Consider the following 19,009-nt stretch of genomic DNA (forward strand, 5'->3'; position numbering starts at 1 on the left):
CCGTCACAAGAAGCGAGATTTCATCTGGAGAGAGAGGGGAGAAAGAGGTCAGAGCACAGGGTAGGGCAGTGTGAGCAGAACCAGCGGTGTCGTTTGACTTAGCAAACGAGGATCGGATGTCGTCGACCTTCTTTTCAAAATGGTTGACGAAGTCATCTGCAGAGAGGGAGGAGGGGGGGAGGGGAGGAGGATTCAGGAGGGAGGAGAAGGTGGCAAAGAGCTTAATAAGGGTTAGAGGCAGATGCTTGGAATTTAGAGTGGTAGAAAGTGGCTGCCCGGAGCCCTGTTCTGTGAGCTCGCAATGAGTCGTCGAGCCACGGAGCGGGAGGGGAGGACCGAGCCGGCCTGGAGGATAGGGGACATAGAGAGTCAAACTATGCAGAAAGGGAAGAGAGGAGGGTTGAGGAGGCAGAATCAGGAGATAGGTTGGAGAAGGTTTGAGCAGAGGGAAGAGATGATAGGATGGAAGAGGAGAGAATAGCGGGGGAGAGAGAGCGAAGGTTGGGACGGTGCGATACCATCCGAGTAGGGGCAGTGTGGGAAGTGTTGGATGAGAGCGAGAGGGAAAAGGATACAAGGTAGTGGTCGGAGACTTGGAGGGGAGTTGCAGTGAGGTTAGTGGAAGAACAGGATCTAGTAAAGATGAGGTCGAGCGTATTGCCTGCGCTGGCCTTCTAAGCCAGGGATTGTGGGTTCGAGTCCCATCTGGGGTGGATGAATGCAAATTCCTATGCAGGAAGAGAGATCAGCACCTAACAAAAATTTTGATGGATTGAAGTTTTCTGATTCAATTTTTCAAAATGAAGATTTAACAGGGATAAAAAGGAGAATTTCATGGGCATGTCTCTGTGCCCTCCGAAATGCAATTTTTTTACAACTGCTTCTATCAGTTTGTATAGGTCATGCTGATCCCACATTTCCACAGTGACTTAAGACACTGACCACCTAATCCATTTATTGTGAGTTCAAGTATTGTTTGGGGGGATCTGAAAGTGGAGGGATGATGTGGAAGCGTGCAGGGCAGTTAACCAAGTGATTTAGGGATTGAAACCATCCTCTGCTATCCAGTTTGCTTTTCGCAATGAAGTGCAAACAGAAGAGAAGAGCTGGGCACATAACACAGAGGTTGATGGATCGAAGGTATCCAATTCTACTTTTAGAAATGAAGTGTAAACAGGGATTTTTTTTAAATTGAAGAATTTCATGTGCATGTCTCTGTGCCCTCCGTGATTCTTTTATTTATTACTGCTTCTATCAATCCATATAGGTCATGCTGATCACAGAGAGACACAGTGGCTTAAGACACTGATCTCCTAATCCATGTATCGTGAATTCAAGTATCTTTTCAGGGTATCTGAAAGTGGAGTGATGAAGTGGAAGTGTGCAGGGCAGTTAACCGAGTGATTTAGGGATTGAAACCATCCTCTGCTATCCAGTTTGCTTTTCGCAATGAAGTGCAAACAGAAATACTAAACCATCAATTCATGGGCATGTCTCAGTGCCCTCCGTGATAATTTTTTGACTGCTTCTGTCAGTTTGTACAGGTCATGCTGATTACAGAAGCGAAGCGGAAGCGTGATGTCTACTTTAACCATGTGTACGATCGGTCAAAACCACTCTCTGCTATCCAGTTCATTTTCAGAAAGTGCCCCAGTGGCCTAATGGATAAGGCACTGGCCTTCTAAGCCAGGGATTGTGGGTTCGAGTCCCATCTGGGGTGGATGAACGCAAATTCCTAAGTTGGAAGAGAGATCAGCACCTAACATAAAGTTTGATGGATTGAAGTTTTCTGATTCAATTTTCAAAATGAAGATTTAACAGGGATAAAAAGGAGAATTTCATGGGCATGTCTCTGTGCCCTCCGAAATGCAATTTTTTTACAATTGCTTCTATCAGTTTGTATAGGTCATGCTGATCCCACATTTCCACAGTGACTTAAGACACTGACCACCTAATCCATTTATTGTGAGTTCAAGTATTGTTTTGGGGGATCTGAAAGTGGAGGGATGATGTAGAAGCGTGCAGGGCAGTTAACCGAGTGATTTAGGGATTGAAACCATCCTCTGCTATCCAGTTTGCTTTTCGCAATGAAGTGCAAACAGAAGAGAAGAGCTGGGCACATAACACAGAGGTTGATGGATCGAAGGTATCCAATTCTACTTTTAGAAATGAAGTGTAAACAGGGATTTTTTTTAAATTGAAGAATTTCATGTGCATGTCTCTGTGCCCTCCGTGATTCTTTTATTTATTACTGCTTCTATCAATCCATATAGGTCATGCTGATCACAGAGAGACACAGTGGCTTAAGACACTGATCTCCTAATCCATGTATCGTGAATTCAAGTATCTTTTCAGGGTATCTGAAAGTGGAGTGATGAAGTGGAAGTGTGCCTGGCCGTTAACCCAGTGATTTATGGATCGAAACCATCCTCTGCTATTCATTTTGCTTATAGCAATGAAGTGCAAACAGAAATACTAAACCATCAATTCATGGGCATGTCTCAGTGCCCTCCGTGATAATTTTTTGACTCCTTCTGTCAGTTTGTACAGGTCATGCTGATTACAGAAGCGAAGCGGAAGCGTGATGTCTACTTTAACCATGTGTACGATCGGTCAAAACCACTCTCTGCTATCCAGTTCATTTTCAGAAAGTGCCCCAGTGGCCTAATGGATAAGGCACTGGCCTTCTAAGCCAGGGATTGTGGGTTCGAGTCCCATCTGGGGTGGATGAATGCAAATTCCTATGCAGGAAGAGAGATCAGCACCTAACAAAAAGTTTGATGGATTGAAGTTTTCTGATTCAATTTTCGAAATGAAGATTTAACAGGGATAAAAAGGAGAATTTCATGGGCATGTCTCTGTGCCCTCCGAAATGCATTTTTTTTACAACTGCTTCTATCAGTTTGTATAGGTCATGCTGATCCCACATTTCCACAGTGACTTAAGACACTGACCACCTAATCCATTTATTGTGAGTTCAAGCATTGTTTTGGGGGATCTGAAAGTGGAGGGATGATGTGGAGGTGTGCAGGGCAGTTAACCGAGTGATTTAGGGATTGAAACCATCCTCTGCTATCCAGTTTGCTTTTAGCAATGAAGTGCAAACAGAAGAGAAGAGCTGGGCACATAACACAGAGGTTGATGGATCGAAGCTATCCAATTCTACTTTTAGAAATGAAGTGTAAACAGGGATTTTTTTTAAATTGAAGAATTTCATGTGCATGTCTCTGTGCCCTCCGTGATTCTTTTATTTATTACTGCTTCTATCAATCCATATAGGTCATGCTGATCACAGAGGGACACAGTGGCTTAAGACACTGATCTCCTAATCCATGTATCGTGAATTCAAGTATCTTTTCAGGGTATCTGAAAGTGGAGTGATGAAGTGGAAGTGTGCCTGGCCGTTAACCCAGTGATTTATGGATCGAAACCATCCTCTGCTATTCATTTTGCTTATATCAATGAAGTGCAAACAGAAATACTAAACCATCAATTCATGGGCATGTCTCAGTGCCCTCCGTGATAATTTTTTGACTGCTTCTGTCAGTTTGTACAGGTCATGCTGATTACAGAAGCGAAGCGGAAGCGTGATGTCTACTTTAACCATGTGTACGATCGGTCAAAACCACTCTCTGCTATCCAGTTCATTTTCAGAAAGTGCCCCAGTGGCCTAATGGATAAGGCACTGGCCTTCTAAGCCAGGGATTGTGGGTTCGAGTCCCATCTGGGGTGGATGAACGCAAATTCCTAAGTTGGAAGAGAGATCAGCACCTAACATAAAGTTTGATGGATTGAAGTTTTCTGATTCAATTTTCAAAATGAAGATTTAACAGGGATAAAAAGGAGAATTTCATGGGCATGTCTCTGTGCCCTCCGAAATGCAATTTTTTTACAATTGCTTCTATCAGTTTGTATAGGTCATGCTGATCCCACATTTCCACAGTGACTTAAGACACTGACCACCTAATCCATTTATTGTGAGTTCAAGTATTGTTTTGGGGGATCTGAAAGTGGAGGGATGATGTAGAAGCGTGCAGGGCAGTTAACCGAGTGATTTAGGGATTGAAACCATCCTCTGCTATCCAGTTTGCTTTTCGCAATGAAGTGCAAACAGAAGAGAAGAGCTGGGCACATAACACAGAGGTTGATGGATCGAAGGTATCCAATTCTACTTTTAGAAATGAAGTGTAAACAGGGATTTTTTTAAATTGAAGAATTTCATGTGCATGTCTCTGTGCCCTCCGTGATTCTTTTATTTATTACTGCTTCTATCAATCCATATAGGTCATGCTGATCACAGAGAGACACAGTGGCTTAAGACACTGATCTCCTAATCCATGTATCGTGAATTCAAGTATCTTTTCAGGGTATCTGAAAGTGGAGTGATGAAGTGGAAGTGTGCCTGGCCGTTAACCCAGTGATTTATGGATCGAAACCATCCTCTGCTATTCATTTTGCTTATAGCAATGAAGTGCAAACAGAAATACTAAACCATCAATTCATGGGCATGTCTCAGTGCCCTCCGTGATAATTTTTTGACTCCTTCTGTCAGTTTGTACAGGTCATGCTGATTACAGAAGCGAAGCGGAAGCGTGATGTCTACTTTAACCATGTGTACGATCGGTCAAAACCACTCTCTGCTATCCAGTTCATTTTCAGAAAGTGCCCCAGTGGCCTAATGGATAAGGCACTGGCCTTCTAAGCCAGGGATTGTGGGTTCGAGTCCCATCTGGGGTGGATGAATGCAAATTCCTATGCAGGAAGAGAGATCAGCACCTAACAAAAAGTTTGATGGATTGAAGTTTTCTGATTCAATTTTCGAAATGAAGATTTAACAGGGATAAAAAGGAGAATTTCATGGGCATGTCTCTGTGCCCTCCGAAATGCATTTTTTTTTACAACTGCTTCTATCAGTTTGTATAGGTCATGCTGATCCCACATTTCCACAGTGACTTAAGACACTGACCACCTAATCCATTTATTGTGAGTTCAAGCATTGTTTTGGGGGATCTGAAAGTGGAGGGATGATGTGGAGGTGTGCAGGGCAGTTAACCGAGTGATTTAGGGATTGAAACCATCCTCTGCTATCCAGTTTGCTTTTCGCAATGAAGTGCAAACAGAAGAGAAGAGCTGGGCACATAACACAGAGGTTGATGGATCGAAGGTATCCAATTCTACTTTTAGAAATGAAGTGTAAACAGGGATTTTTTTTTAAATTGAAGAATTTCATGTGCATGTCTCTGTGCCCTCCGTGATTCTTTTATTTATTACTGCTTCTATCAATCCATATAGGTCATGCTGATCACAGAGAGACACAGTGGCTTAAGACACTGATCTCCTAATCCATGTATCGTGAATTCAAGTATCTTTTCAGGGTATCTGAAAGTGGAGTGATGAAGTGGAAGTGTGCCTGGCCGTTAACCCAGTGATTTATGGATCGAAACCATCCTCTGCTATTCATTTTGCTTATAGCAATGAAGTGCAAACAGAAATACTAAACCATCAATTCATGGGCATGTCTCAGTGCCCTCCGTGATAATTTTTTGACTGCTTCTGTCAGTTTGTACAGGTCATGCTGATTACAGAAGCGAAGCGGAAGCGTAATGTCTTCTTTAACCACGTGTTAGATCGGTCGAAATCACTCTCTGCTATCCAGAAAATTTTCAGAAAGTGCCCCAGTGGCCTAATGGATAAGGCACTGGCCTTCTAAGCCAGGGATTGTGGGTTCGAGTCCCATCTGGGGTGGATGAATGCAAATTCCTATGCAGGAAGAGAGATCAGCACCTAACAAAAAGTTTGATGGATTGAAGTTTTCTGATTCAATTTTCGAAATGAAGATTTAACAGGGATAAAAAGGAGAATTTCATGGGCATGTCTCTGTGCCCTCCGAAATGCATTTTTTTTTACAACTGCTTCTATCAGTTTGTATAGGTCATGCTGATCCCACATTTCCACAGTGACTTAAGACACTGACCACCTAATCCATTTATTGTGAGTTCAAGCATTGTTTTGGGGGATCTGAAAGTGGAGGGATGATGTGGAGGTGTGCAGGGCAGTTAACCGAGTGATTTAGGGATTGAAACCATCCTCTGCTATCCAGTTTGCTTTTCGCAATGAAGTGCAAACAGAAGAGAAGAGCTGGGCACATAACACAGAGGTTGATGGATCGAAGGTATCCAATTCTACTTTTAGAAATGAAGTGTAAACAGGGATTTTTTTTAAATTGAAGAATTTCATGTGCATGTCTCTGTGCCCTCCGTGATTCTTTTATTTATTACTGCTTCTATCAATCCATATAGGTCATGCTGATCACAGAGAGACACAGTGGCTTAAGACACTGATCTCCTAATCCATGTATCGTGAATTCAAGTATCTTTTCAGGGTATCTGAAAGTGGAGTGATGAAGTGGAAGTGTGCCTGGCCGTTAACCCAGTGATTTATGGATCGAAACCATCCTCTGCTATTCATTTTGCTTATAGCAATGAAGTGCAAACAGAAATACTAAACCATCAATTCATGGGCATGTCTCAGTGCCCTCCGTGATAATTTTTTGACTGCTTCTGTCAGTTTGTACAGGTCATGCTGATTACAGAAGCGAAGCGGAAGCGTAATGTCTTCTTTAACCACGTGTTAGATCGGTCGAAATCACTCTCTGCTATCCAGAAAATTTTCAGAAAGTGCCCCAGTGGCCTAATGGATAAGGCACTGGCCTTCTAAGCCAGGGATTGTGGGTTCGAGTCCCATCTGGGGTGGATGAATGCAAATTCCTATGCAGGAAGAGAGATCAGCACCTAACAAAAAGTTTGATGGATTGAAGTTTTCTGATTCAATTTTCGAAATGAAGATTTAACAGGGATAAAAAGGAGAATTTCATGGGCATGTCTCTGTGCCCTCCGAAATGCATTTTTTTTTACAACTGCTTCTATCAGTTTGTATAGGTCATGCTGATCCCACATTTCCACAGTGACTTAAGACACTGACCACCTAATCCATTTATTGTGAGTTCAAGCATTGTTTTGGGGGATCTGAAAGTGGAGGGATGATGTGGAGGTGTGCAGGGCAGTTAACCGAGTGATTTAGGGATTGAAACCATCCTCTGCTATCCAGTTTGCTTTTCGCAATGAAGTGCAAACAGAAGAGAAGAGCTGGGCACATAACACAGAGGTTGATGGATCGAAGGTATCCAATTCTACTTTTAGAAATGAAGTGTAAACAGGGATTTTTTTTAAATTGAAGAATTTCATGTGCATGTCTCTGTGCCCTCCGTGATTCTTTTATTTATTACTGCTTCTATCAATCCATATAGGTCATGCTGATCACAGAGAGACACAGTGGCTTAAGACACTGATCTCCTAATCCATGTATCGTGAATTCAAGTATCTTTTCAGGGTATCTGAAAGTGGAGTGATGAAGTGGAAGTGTGCCTGGCCGTTAACCCAGTGATTTATGGATCGAAACCATCCTCTGCTATTCATTTTGCTTATAGCAATGAAGTGCAAACAGAAATACTAAACCATCAATTCATGGGCATGTCTCAGTGCCCTCCGTGATAATTTTTTGACTGCTTCTGTCAGTTTGTACAGGTCATGCTGATTACAGAAGCGAAGCGGAAGCGTAATGTCTTCTTTAACCACGTGTTAGATCGGTCGAAATCACTCTCTGCTATCCAGAAAATTTTCAGAAAGTGCCCCAGTGGCCTAATGGATAAGGCACTGGCCTTCTAAGCCAGGGATTGTGGGTTCGAGTCCCATCTGGGGTGGATGAATGCAAATTCCTATGCAGGAAGAGAGATCAGCACCTAACAAAAAGTTTGATGGATTGAAGTTTTCTGATTCAATTTTCGAAATGAAGATTTAACAGGGATAAAAAGGAGAATTTCATGGGCATGTCTCTGTGCCCTCCGAAATGCAATTTTTTTTACAATTGCTTCTATCAGTTTGTATAGGTCATGCTGATCCCACATTTCCACAGTGACTTAAGACACTGACCACCTAATCCATTTATTGTGAGTTCAAGTATTGTTTTGGGGGATCTGAAATTGGAGGGATGATGTAGAAGCGTGCAGGGCAGTTAACCGAGTGATTTAGGGATTGAAACCATCCTCTGCTATCCAGTTTGCTTTTCGCAATGAAGTGCAAACAGAAATATTAAACCATCAATTCATGGGCATGTCTCAGTGCCCTCCGTGATAATTTTTTGACTGCTTCTGTCAGTTTGTACAGGTCATGCTGATTACAGAAGCGAAGCGGAAGCGTGATGTCTACTTTAACCATGTGTACGATCGGTCAAAACCACTCTCTGCTATCCAGTTCATTTTCAGAAAGTGCCCCAGTGGCCTAATGGATAAGGCACTGGCATTCTAAGCCAGGGATTGTGGGTTCGAGTCCCATCTGGGGTGGATGAACGCAAATTCCTAAGTTGGAAGAGAGATCAGCACCTAACATAAAGTTTGATGGATTGAAGCTTTCTGATTCAATTTTTAGAAATGAAGATTTAACAGGGATAAAAAGGAGAATTTCATGGGCATGTCTCTGTGCCCTCCGAAATGCATTTTTTTTACAACTGCTTCTATCAGTTTGTATAGGTCATGCTGATCCCACATTTCCACAGTGACTTAAGACACTGACCACCTAATCCATTTATTGTGAGTTCAAGTATTGTTTTGGGGGATCTGAAAGTGGAGGGATGATGTAGAAGCGTGCAGGGCAGTTAACCGAGTGATTTAGGGATTGAAACCATCCTCTGCTATCCAGTTTGCTTTTCGCAATGAAGTGCAAACAGAAGAGAAGAGCTGGGCACATAACACAGAGGTTGATGGATCGAAGGTATCCAATTCTACTTTTAGAAATGAAGTGTAAACAGGGATTTTTTTAAATTGAAGAATTTCATGTGCATGTCTCTGTGCCCTCCGTGATTCTTTTATTTATTACTGCTTCTATCAATCCATATAGGTCATGCTGATCACAGAGAGACACAGTGGCTTAAGACACTGATCTCCTAATCCATGTATCGTGAATTCAAGTATCTTTTCAGGGTATCTGAAAGTGGAGTGATGAAGTGGAAGTGTGCCTGGCCGTTAACCCAGTGATTTATGGATCGAAACCATCCTCTGCTATTCATTTTGCTTATAGCAATGAAGTGCAAACAGAAATACTAAACCATCAATTCATGGGCATGTCTCAGTGCCCTCCGTGATAATTTTTTGACTGCTTCTGTCAGTTTGTACAGGTCATGCTGATTACAGAAGCGAAGCGGAAGCGTAATGTCTTCTTTAACCACGTGTTAGATCGGTCGAAATCACTCTCTGCTATCCAGAAAATTTTCAGAAAGTGCCCCAGTGGCCTAATGGATAAGGCACTGGCCTTCTAAGCCAGGGATTGTGGGTTCGAGTCCCATCTGGGGTGGATGAATGCAAATTCCTATGCAGGAAGAGAGATCAGCACCTAACAAAAAGTTTGATGGATTGAAGTTTTCTGATTCAATTTTCGAAATGAAGATTTAACAGGGATAAAAAGGAGAATTTCATGGGCATGTCTCTGTGCCCTCCGAAATGCAATTTTTTTTACAATTGCTTCTATCAGTTTGTATAGGTCATGCTGATCCCACATTTCCACAGTGACTTAAGACACTGACCACCTAATCCATTTATTGTGAGTTCAAGTATTGTTTTGGGGGATCTGAAATTGGAGGGATGATGTAGAAGCGTGCAGGGCAGTTAACCGAGTGATTTAGGGATTGAAACCATCCTCTGCTATCCAGTTTGCTTTTCGCAATGAAGTGCAAACAGAAATATTAAACCATCAATTCATGGGCATGTCTCAGTGCCCTCCGTGATAATTTTTTGACTGCTTCTGTCAGTTTGTACAGGTCATGCTGATTACAGAAGCGAAGCGGAAGCGTGATGTCTACTTTAACCATGTGTACGATCGGTCAAAACCACTCTCTGCTATCCAGTTCATTTTCAGAAAGTGCCCCAGTGGCCTAATGGATAAGGCACTGGCATTCTAAGCCAGGGATTGTGGGTTCGAGTCCCATCTGGGGTGGATGAACGCAAATTCCTAAGTTGGAAGAGAGATCAGCACCTAACATAAAGTTTGATGGATCGAAACCATCCTCTGCTATTCAGTTTGCTAATAGCAATGAAGTGCAAACAGAAATATTAAACCATCAATTCATGGGCATGTCTCAGTGCCCTCCGTGATAATTTTTTGACTGCTTCTGTCAGTTTGTACAGGTCATGCTGATTACAGAAGCGAAGCGGAAGCGTAATGTCTTCTTTAACCACGTGTACGATCGGTCGAAATCACTCTCTGCTATCCAGTAAATCTTCAGCAAGTGCCCCAGTGGCCTAATGGATAAGGCACTGGCCTTCTAAGCCAGGGATTGTGGGTTCGAGTCCCATCTGGGGTGGATGAACGCAAATTCCTACGTTGGAAGAGAGAACATACCTAACATAAAGTTTGATGGATTGAAGCTTTCTGATTCAATTTTTAGAAATGAAGATTTAACAGGGATAAAAAGGAGAATTTCATGGGCATGTCTCTGTGCCCTCCGAAATGCATTTTATTTTTTTTACAATTGCTTCTATCAGTTCGTATAGGTCATGCTGATCCCACATTTCCACAGTGACTTAAGACACTGACCACCTAATCCATTTATTGTGAATTCAAGCATTGTTTTGGGGGATCTGAAAGTGGAGGGATGATGTGGAGGTGTGCAGGGCAGTTAACCAAGTGATTTAGGCATCGAAACCATCCTCTGCTATCCAGTTTGCTTTTAGCAATGAAGTGCAAACAGAAGAGAAGAGCTGGGCACATAACACAGAGGTTGATGGATCGAAGGTATCCAATACTACTTTTAGAAATGAAGTGTAAACAGGGATTTTTTTTAAATTGAAGAATTTCATGTGCATGTCTCTGTGCCCTCCGAGATTCTTTTTTTTACTGCTTCTATCAATCCATATAGGTCATGCTGATCACAGAGAGACACAGTGGCTTAAGACACTGATCTCCTAATCCATGTATTGTGAATTCATGTATCTTTTCGGGGTACCTGAAAGTGGAGTCATGAAGTGGAAGTGTGCCTGGCCGTTAACCCAGTGATTTATGGATCGAAACCATCCTCTGCTATCCATTTTGCTAATAGCAATGAAGTGCAAACAGAAATATTAAAACATCAATTCATGGGCATGTCTCAGTGCCCTCCGTGATAATTTTTTGACTGCTTCTGTCAGTTTGTACAGGTCATGCTGATTACAGAAGCGAAGCGGAAGCGTAATGTCTTCTTTAACCACATGTACGATCGGTCGAAATCACTCTTTGCTATCCAGTAAATTTTCATCAAGTGCCCCAGTGGCCTAATGGATAAGGCACTGGCCTTCTAAGCCAGGGATTGTGGGTTCGAGTCCCATCTGGGGTGGATGAACGCAAATTCCTACGTTGGAAGAGAGATCAGCACCTAACATAAAGTTTGATGTATTGAAGCTTTCTGATTCTATTTTTAGAAATGAAGATTTAACAGGGATAAAAAGGAGAATTTCATGGGCATGTCTCTGTGCCCTCTGTGATAATTTTTTGACTGCTTCTGTCAGTTTGTACCGGTCATGCTGATTACAGAAGCGAAGCGGAAGCGTAATGTCTTCTTTAACCACGTGTACGATCGGTCGAAATCACTCTCTGCTATCCAGTAAAATTTCAGCAAGTGCCCCAGTGGCCTAATGGATACGGCACTGGCCTTCTAAGCCAGGGATTGTGGGTTCGAGTCCCATCTGGGGTGGATGAACGCAAATTCCTGCGTTGGAAGAGATATCAGCACCTAACATAAAGTTTGATGGATTGAAGCTTTCAGATTCAATTTTTAGAAATGAAGATTTAACAGGGATAAAAAGGAGAATTTCATGGGCATGTCTCTGTGCCCTCCGAAATGCATTTTTTTTTTTTCAATTGCTTCTATCAGTTCGTATAGGTCATGCTGATCCCACATTTCCACAGTGACTTAAGACACTGACCACCTAATCCATTTATTGTGAATTCAAGCATTGTTTTGGGGGATCTGAAAGTGGAGGGATGATGTGGTGGTGTGCAGGGCAGTTAACCAAGTGATTTAGGCATCGAAACCATCCTCTGCTATCCAGTTTGCTTTTAGCAATGAAGTGCAAACAGAAGAGAAGAGCTGGGCACATAACACAGAGGTTGATGGATCGAAGGTATCCAATACTACTTTTAGAAATGAAGTGTAAACAGGGATTTTTTTTAAATTGAAGAATTTCATGTGCATGTCTCTGTGCCCTCCGAGATTCTTTTTTTTACTGCTTCTATCAATCCATATAGGTCATGCTGATCACAGAGAGACACAGTGGCTTAAGACACTGATCTCCTAATCCATGTATTGTGAATTCATGTATCTTTTCGGGGTACCTGAAAGTGGAGTCATGAAGTGGAAGTGTGCCTGGCCGTTAACCCAGTGATTTATGGATCGAAACCATCCTCTGCTATTCATTTCGCTAATAGCAATGAAGTGCAAAAAGAAATATTAAAACATCAATTCATGGGCATGTCTCAGTGCCCTCCGTGATAATTTTTTGACTGCTTCTGTCAGTTTGTACAGGTCATGCTGATTACAGAAGCGAAGCGGAAGCGTAATGTCTTCTTTAACCACATGTACGATCGGTCGAAATCACTCTCTGCTATCCAGTAAATTTTCATCAAGTGCCCCAGTGGCCTAATGGATAAGGCACTGGCCTTCTAAGCCAGGGATTGTGGGTTCGAGTCCCATCTGGGGTGGATGAATGCAAATTCCTACGTTGGAAGAGAGATCAGCACCTAACATAAAGTTTGATGTATTGAAGCTTTCTGATTCTATTTTTAGAAATGAAGATTTAACAGGGATAAAAAGGAGAATTTCATGGGCATGTCTCTGTGCCCTCTGTGATAATTTTTTGACTGCTTCTGTCAGTTTGTACCGGTCATGCTGATTACAGAAGCGAAGCGGAAGCGTAATGTCTTCTTTAACCACGTGTACGATCGGTCGAAATCACTCTCTGCTATCCAGTAAAATTTCAGCAAGTGCCCCAGTGGCCTAATGGATACGGCACTGGCCTTCTAAGCCAGGGATTGTGGGTTCGAGTCCCATCTGGGGTGGATGAACGCAAATTCCTGCGTTGGAAGAGATATCAGCACCTAACATAAAGTTTGATGGATTGAAGCTTTCAGATTCAATTTTTAGAAATGAAGATTTAACAGGGATAAAAAGGAGAATTTCATGGGCATGTCTCTGTGCCCTCCGAAATGCATTTTTTTTTTTTCAATTGCTTCTATCAGTTCGTATAGGTCATGCTGATCCCACATTTCCACAGTGACTTAAGACACTGACCACCTAATCCATTTATTGTGAATTCAAGCATTGTTTTGGGGGATCTGAAAGTGGAGGGATGATGTGGTGGTGTGCAGGGCAGTTAACCAAGTGATTTAGGCATCGAAACCATCCTCTGCTATCCAGTTTGCTTTTAGCAATGAAGTGCAAACAGAAGAGAAGAGCTGGGCACATAACACAGAGGTTGATGGATCGAAGGTATCCAATACTACTTTTAGAAATGAAGTGTAAACAGGGATTTTTTTTAAATTGAAGAATTTCATGTGCATGTCTCTGTGCCCTCCGAGATTCTTTTTTTTACTGCTTCTATCAATCCATATAGGTCATGCTGATCACAGAGAGACACAGTGGCTTAAGACACTGATCTCCTAATCCATGTATTGTGAATTCATGTATCTTTTCGGGGTACCTGAAAGTGGAGTCATGAAGTGGAAGTGTGCCTGGCCGTTAACCCAGTGATTTATGGATCGAAACCATCCTCTGCTATTCATTTCGCTAATAGCAATGAAGTGCAAAAAGAAATATTAAAACATCAATTCATGGGCATGTCTCAGTGCCCTCCGTGATAATTTTTTGACTGCTTCTGTCAGTTTGTACAGGTCATGCTGATTACAGAAGCGAAGCGGAAGCGTAATGTCTTCTTTAACCACATGTACGATCGGTCGAAATCACTCTCTGCTATCCAGTAAATTTTCATCAAGTGCCCCAGTGGCCTAATGGATAAGGCACTGGCCTTCTAAGCCAGGGATTGTGGGTTCGAGTCCCATCTGGGGTGGATGAATGCAAATTCCTACGTTGGAAGAGAGATCAGCACCTAACATAAAGTTTGATGTATTGAAGCTTTCTGATTCTATTTTTAGAAATGAAGATTTAACAGGGATAAAAAGGAGAATTTCATGGGCATGTCTCTGTGCCCTCTGTGATAATTTTTTGACTGCTTCTGTCAGTTTGTACCGGTCATGCTGATTACAGAAGCGAAGCGGAAGCGTAATGTCTTCTTTAACCACGTGTACGATCGGTCGAAATCACTCTCTGCTATCCAGTAAAATTTCAGCAAGTGCCCCAGTGGCCTAATGGATACGGCACTGGCCTTCTAAGCCAGGGATTGTGGGTTCGAGTCCCATCTGGGGTGGATGAACGCAAATTCCTGCGTTGGAAGAGATATCAGCACCTAACATAAAGTTTGATGGATTGAAGCTTTCAGATTCAATTTTTAGAAATGAAGATTTAACAGGGATAAAAAGGAGAATTTCATGGGCATGTCTCTGTACCCTCCGAAATGCATTTTTTTTTTTACAATTGCTTCTATCAGTTCGTATAGGTCATGCTGATCCCACATTTCCACAGTGACTTAAGACACTGACCACCTAATCCATTTATTGTGAGTTCAAGCATTGTTTTGGGGGATCTGAAAGTGGAGTGATGATGTGGAGGTGTGCAGGGCAGTTAACCAAGTGATTTAGGCATCGAAACCATCCTCTGCTATCCAGTTTGCTTTTAGCAATGAAGTGCAAACAGAAGAGAAGAGCTGGGCACATAACACAGAGGTTGATGGATCGAAGGTATCCAATACTACTTTTAGAAATGAAGTGTAAACAGGGATTTTTTTTAAATTGAAGAATTTCATGTGCATGTCTCTGTGCCCTCCGAGATTCTTTTTTTTTACTGCTTCTATCAATCCATATAGGTCATGCTGATCACAGAGAGACACAGTGGCTTAAGACACTGATCTCTTAATCCATGTATTGTGAATTCAAGTATCTTTTCAGGGTACCTGAAAGTGGAGTGATGAAGTGGAAGTGTGCCTGGCCGTTAACCCAGGGATTTATGGATCGAAACCATCCTCTGCTATTCAGTTTGCTAATAGCAATGAAGTGCAAACAGAAATATTAAACCATCAATTCATGGGCATGTCTCAGTGCCCTCCGTGATAATTTTTTGACTGCTTCTGTCAGTTTGTACAGGTCATGCTGATTACAGAAGCGAAGCGGAAGCGTAATGTCTTCTTTAACCACGTGTACGATCGGTCGAAATCACTCTCTGCTATCCAGTAAATCTTCAGCAAGTGCCCCAGTGGCCTAATGGATAAGGCACTGGCCTTCTAAGCCAGGGATTGTGGGTTCGAGTCCCATCTGGGGTGGATGAACGCAAATTCCTACGTTGGAAGAGAGATCAGCACCTAACATAAGGTTTGATGGATTGAAGCTTTCTGATTCAATTTTTAGAAATGAAGATTTAACCGGGATAAAAAGGAGAATTTCATGGGCATGTCTCTGTGCCCTCCGAAATGCATTTTATTTTTTTTACAATTGCTTCTATCAGTTCGTATAGGTCATGCTGATCCCACATTTCCACAGTGACTTAAGACACTGACCACCTAATCCATTTATTGTGAGTTCAAGCATTGTTTTGGGGGATCTGAAAGTGGAGGGATGATGTGGAGGTGTGCAGGGCAGTTAACCAAGTGATTTAGGCATCGAAACCATCCTCTGCTATCCAGTTTGCTTTTAGCAATGAAGTGCAAACAGAAGAGAAGAGCTGGGCACATAACACAGAGGTTGATGGATCGAAGGTATCCAATACTACTTTTAGAAATGAAGTGTAAACAGGGATTTGTTTTAAATTGAAGAATTTCATGTGCATGTCTCTGTGCCCTCCGAGATTCTTTTTTTTTACTGCTTCTATCAATCCATATAGGTCATGCTGATCACAGAGAGACACAGTGGCTTAAGACACTGATCTCCTAATCCATGTATTGTGAATTCAAGTATCTTTTCGGGGTACCTGAAAGTGGAGTGATGAAGTGGAAGTGTGCCTGGCCGTTAACCCAGGGATTTATGGATCGAAACCATCCTCTGCTATTCAGTTTGCTAATAGCAATGAAGTGCAAACAGAAATATTAAACCATCAATTCATGGGCATGTCTCAGTGCCCTTCGTGATAATTATTTGACTGCTTCTGTCAGTTTGTACAGGTCATGCTGATTACAGAAGCGAAGCGGAAGCGTAATGTCTTCTTTAACCACGTGTACGATCGGTCGAAATCACTCTCTGCTATCCAGTAAATCTTCAGCAAGTGCCCCAGTGGCCTAATGGATAAGGCACTGGCCTTCTAAGCCAGGGATTGTGGGTTCGAGTCCCATCTGGGGTGGATGAACGCAAATTCCTACGTTGGAAGAGAGATCAGCACCTAACATAAGGTTTGATGGATTGAAGCTTTCTGATTCAATTTTTAGAAATGAAGATTTAACCGGGATAAAAAGGAGAATTTCATGGGCATGTCTCTGTGCCCTCCGAAATGCATTTTATTTTTTTTACAATTGCTTCTATCAGTTCGTATAGGTCATGCTGATCCCACATTTCCACAGTGACTTAAGACACTGACCACCTAATCCATTTATTGTGAGTTCAAGCATTGTTTTGGGGGATCTGAAAGTGGAGGGATGATGTGGAGGTGTGCAGGGCAGTTAACCAAGTGATTTAGGCATCGAAACCATCCTCTGCTATCCAGTTTGCTTTTAGCAATGAAGTGCAAACAGAAGAGAAGAGCTGGGCACATAACACAGAGGTTGATGGATCGAAGGTATCCAATACTACTTTTAGAAATGAAGTGTAAACAGGGATTTGTTTTAAATTGAAGAATTTCATGTGCATGTCTCTGTGCCCTCCGAGATTCTTTTTTTTTTACTGCTTCTATCAATCCATATAGGTCATGCTGATCACAGAGAGACACAGTGGCTTAAGACACTGATCTCCTAATCCATGTATTGTGAATTCAAGTATCTTTTCGGGGTACCTGAAAGTGGAGTGATGAAGTGGAAGTGTGCCTGGCCGTTAACCCAGGGATTTATGGATCGAAACCATCCTCTGCTATTCAGTTTGCTAATAGCAATGAAGTGCAAACAGAAATATTAAACCATCAATTCATGGGCATGTTTCAGTGCCCTCCGTGATAATTTTTTGACTGCTTCTGTCAGTTTGTACAGGTCATGCTGATTACAGAAGCGAAGCGGACGCGTAATGTCTACTTTAACCACATGTACGATCGGTCAAAACCACTCTCTGCTATCCAGTTCATTTTCAGCAAGTGCCCCAGTGGCCTAATGGATAAGGCACTGGCCTTCTAAGCCAGGTATTGTGGGTATGAGTCCCATCTGGGGTGGATGAATACAAATTCCTATGTAGGTAGAGAGATCAGCACGCAACATAAGATTTGATGGATTGAAGTTTTCTGATTCAATTTTTATAAATGAAGATTTAACAGGGATAAAAAGGAGAATTTCATGGGCATGTCTCTGTGCCCTCCGAAATGCAATTTTTTACAACTGCTTCTATCAGTTCGTATAGGTCATGCTGATCCCACATTTCCAAAGTGACTTAAGACACTGACCACCTAATCCATTTATTGTGAGTTCAAGTATTGTTTTGGGGGATCTGAAAGTGGAGGGATGATGTGGAAGTGTGCAGGGCAGTTAACCGAGTGATTTAGGGATTGAAACCATCCTCTGCTATCCAGTTTGCTTTTAGCAATGAAGTGCAAACAGAAGAGAAGAGCTGGGCACATAACAAAGAGGTTGATGGATCGAAGGTATCCAATACTACTTTTAGAAATGAAGTGTAAACAGGGATTTTTTTTAAATTGAAGAATTTCATGTGCATGTCTCTGTGCCCTCCGAGATTCTTTTTTTTACTGCTTCTATCAATCCATATAGGTCATGCTGATCACAGAGAGACACAGTGGCTTAAGACACTGATCTCCTAATCCATTTATTGTGAATTCAAGTATCTTTTCGGGGTACCTGAAAGTGGAGTGATGAAGTGGAAGTGTGCCTGGCCGTTAACCCAGGGATTTATGGATCGAAACCATCCTCTGCTATTCAGGGGTGGATGAATGCAAATTCCTACGTTGGAAGAGAGATCAGCACCTAACATAAAGTTTGATGGATTGAAGCTTTCTGATTTAATTTTTAGAAATGAAGATTTAACAGGGATAAAAAGGAGAATTTCATGGGCATTTCTCTGTGCCCTCCCAAGTGCAATTTTTTTTTACAACTGCTTCTATCAGTTCGTATAGGTCATGCTGATCCCACATTTCCACAGTGACTTAAGACACTGACCACCTAATCCATTTATTGTGAGTTCAAGCATTGTTTTGGGGGATCTGAAAGTGGAGGGATGATGTGGAGGTGTGCAGGGCAGTTAACCAAGTGATTTAGGCATCGAAACCATCCTCTGCTATCCAGTTTGCTTTTAGCAATGAAGTGCAAACAGAAGAGAAGAGCTGGGCACATAACACAGAGGTTGATGGATCGAAGGTATCCAATACTACTTTTAGAAATGAAGTGTAAACAGGGATTTTTTTTAAATTGAAGAATTTCATGTGCATGTCTCTGTGCCCTCCGAGATTCTTTTTTTTTACAGCTTCTATCAATCCATATAGGTCATGCTGATCACAGAGAGACACAGTGGCTTAAGACACTGATCTCCTAATCCATGTATCGTGAATTCAAGTATCTTTTCGGGGTACCTGGAAGTGGAGTGATGAAGTGGAAGTGTGCCTGGCCGTTAACCCAGTGATTTATGGATCGAAAGCATCCTCTGCTATTCAGTTTGCTAATAGCAATGAAGTGCAAACAGAA

The 19,009-nt window shown here is 42.1% G+C and overlaps 19 non-coding genes across 19 annotated transcripts; all 19 read left to right on the forward strand.

Annotated features, from left to right (window-relative positions):
* The first annotated feature begins 1,647 nt into the window (after nucleotides 1-1,647).
* trnar-ucu (transfer RNA arginine (anticodon UCU)) lies at nucleotides 1,648-1,720 on the forward strand. Its single transcript has one exon. It is a non-coding gene; the product is annotated as a tRNA-Arg (tRNA).
* A 933-nt stretch (nucleotides 1,721-2,653) lies between these two features.
* On the forward strand, nucleotides 2,654-2,726 carry trnar-ucu (transfer RNA arginine (anticodon UCU)). Its single transcript has one exon. It is a non-coding gene; the product is annotated as a tRNA-Arg (tRNA).
* A 933-nt stretch (nucleotides 2,727-3,659) lies between these two features.
* trnar-ucu (transfer RNA arginine (anticodon UCU)) lies at nucleotides 3,660-3,732 on the forward strand. The gene has a single exon. It is a non-coding gene; the product is annotated as a tRNA-Arg (tRNA).
* Nucleotides 3,733-4,664: 932 nt separating this feature from the next.
* Nucleotides 4,665-4,737, forward strand: trnar-ucu (transfer RNA arginine (anticodon UCU)). Its single transcript has one exon. It is a non-coding gene; the product is annotated as a tRNA-Arg (tRNA).
* A 935-nt stretch (nucleotides 4,738-5,672) lies between these two features.
* Nucleotides 5,673-5,745, forward strand: trnar-ucu (transfer RNA arginine (anticodon UCU)). The gene has a single exon. It is a non-coding gene; the product is annotated as a tRNA-Arg (tRNA).
* Nucleotides 5,746-6,679: 934 nt separating this feature from the next.
* trnar-ucu (transfer RNA arginine (anticodon UCU)) lies at nucleotides 6,680-6,752 on the forward strand. Its single transcript has one exon. It is a non-coding gene; the product is annotated as a tRNA-Arg (tRNA).
* Nucleotides 6,753-7,686: 934 nt separating this feature from the next.
* On the forward strand, nucleotides 7,687-7,759 carry trnar-ucu (transfer RNA arginine (anticodon UCU)). The gene has a single exon. It is a non-coding gene; the product is annotated as a tRNA-Arg (tRNA).
* A 566-nt stretch (nucleotides 7,760-8,325) lies between these two features.
* Nucleotides 8,326-8,398, forward strand: trnar-ucu (transfer RNA arginine (anticodon UCU)). Its single transcript has one exon. It is a non-coding gene; the product is annotated as a tRNA-Arg (tRNA).
* Nucleotides 8,399-9,331: 933 nt separating this feature from the next.
* On the forward strand, nucleotides 9,332-9,404 carry trnar-ucu (transfer RNA arginine (anticodon UCU)). The gene has a single exon. It is a non-coding gene; the product is annotated as a tRNA-Arg (tRNA).
* A 566-nt stretch (nucleotides 9,405-9,970) lies between these two features.
* Nucleotides 9,971-10,043, forward strand: trnar-ucu (transfer RNA arginine (anticodon UCU)). Its single transcript has one exon. It is a non-coding gene; the product is annotated as a tRNA-Arg (tRNA).
* A 294-nt stretch (nucleotides 10,044-10,337) lies between these two features.
* On the forward strand, nucleotides 10,338-10,410 carry trnar-ucu (transfer RNA arginine (anticodon UCU)). Its single transcript has one exon. It is a non-coding gene; the product is annotated as a tRNA-Arg (tRNA).
* A 935-nt stretch (nucleotides 10,411-11,345) lies between these two features.
* trnar-ucu (transfer RNA arginine (anticodon UCU)) lies at nucleotides 11,346-11,418 on the forward strand. Its single transcript has one exon. It is a non-coding gene; the product is annotated as a tRNA-Arg (tRNA).
* A 284-nt stretch (nucleotides 11,419-11,702) lies between these two features.
* Nucleotides 11,703-11,775, forward strand: trnar-ucu (transfer RNA arginine (anticodon UCU)). Its single transcript has one exon. It is a non-coding gene; the product is annotated as a tRNA-Arg (tRNA).
* Nucleotides 11,776-12,709: 934 nt separating this feature from the next.
* trnar-ucu (transfer RNA arginine (anticodon UCU)) lies at nucleotides 12,710-12,782 on the forward strand. Its single transcript has one exon. It is a non-coding gene; the product is annotated as a tRNA-Arg (tRNA).
* Nucleotides 12,783-13,066: 284 nt separating this feature from the next.
* trnar-ucu (transfer RNA arginine (anticodon UCU)) lies at nucleotides 13,067-13,139 on the forward strand. Its single transcript has one exon. It is a non-coding gene; the product is annotated as a tRNA-Arg (tRNA).
* A 934-nt stretch (nucleotides 13,140-14,073) lies between these two features.
* On the forward strand, nucleotides 14,074-14,146 carry trnar-ucu (transfer RNA arginine (anticodon UCU)). The gene has a single exon. It is a non-coding gene; the product is annotated as a tRNA-Arg (tRNA).
* Nucleotides 14,147-14,430: 284 nt separating this feature from the next.
* trnar-ucu (transfer RNA arginine (anticodon UCU)) lies at nucleotides 14,431-14,503 on the forward strand. Its single transcript has one exon. It is a non-coding gene; the product is annotated as a tRNA-Arg (tRNA).
* A 935-nt stretch (nucleotides 14,504-15,438) lies between these two features.
* Nucleotides 15,439-15,511, forward strand: trnar-ucu (transfer RNA arginine (anticodon UCU)). The gene has a single exon. It is a non-coding gene; the product is annotated as a tRNA-Arg (tRNA).
* A 937-nt stretch (nucleotides 15,512-16,448) lies between these two features.
* Nucleotides 16,449-16,521, forward strand: trnar-ucu (transfer RNA arginine (anticodon UCU)). Its single transcript has one exon. It is a non-coding gene; the product is annotated as a tRNA-Arg (tRNA).
* Nucleotides 16,522-19,009: the final 2,488 nt, after the last annotated feature.

Source organism: Oncorhynchus masou, chromosome 27 (genome assembly GCF_036934945.1).
Source record: "Oncorhynchus masou masou isolate Uvic2021 chromosome 27, UVic_Omas_1.1, whole genome shotgun sequence".
In the NCBI taxonomy this organism is placed as follows: domain Eukaryota; kingdom Metazoa; phylum Chordata; class Actinopteri; order Salmoniformes; family Salmonidae; genus Oncorhynchus; species Oncorhynchus masou.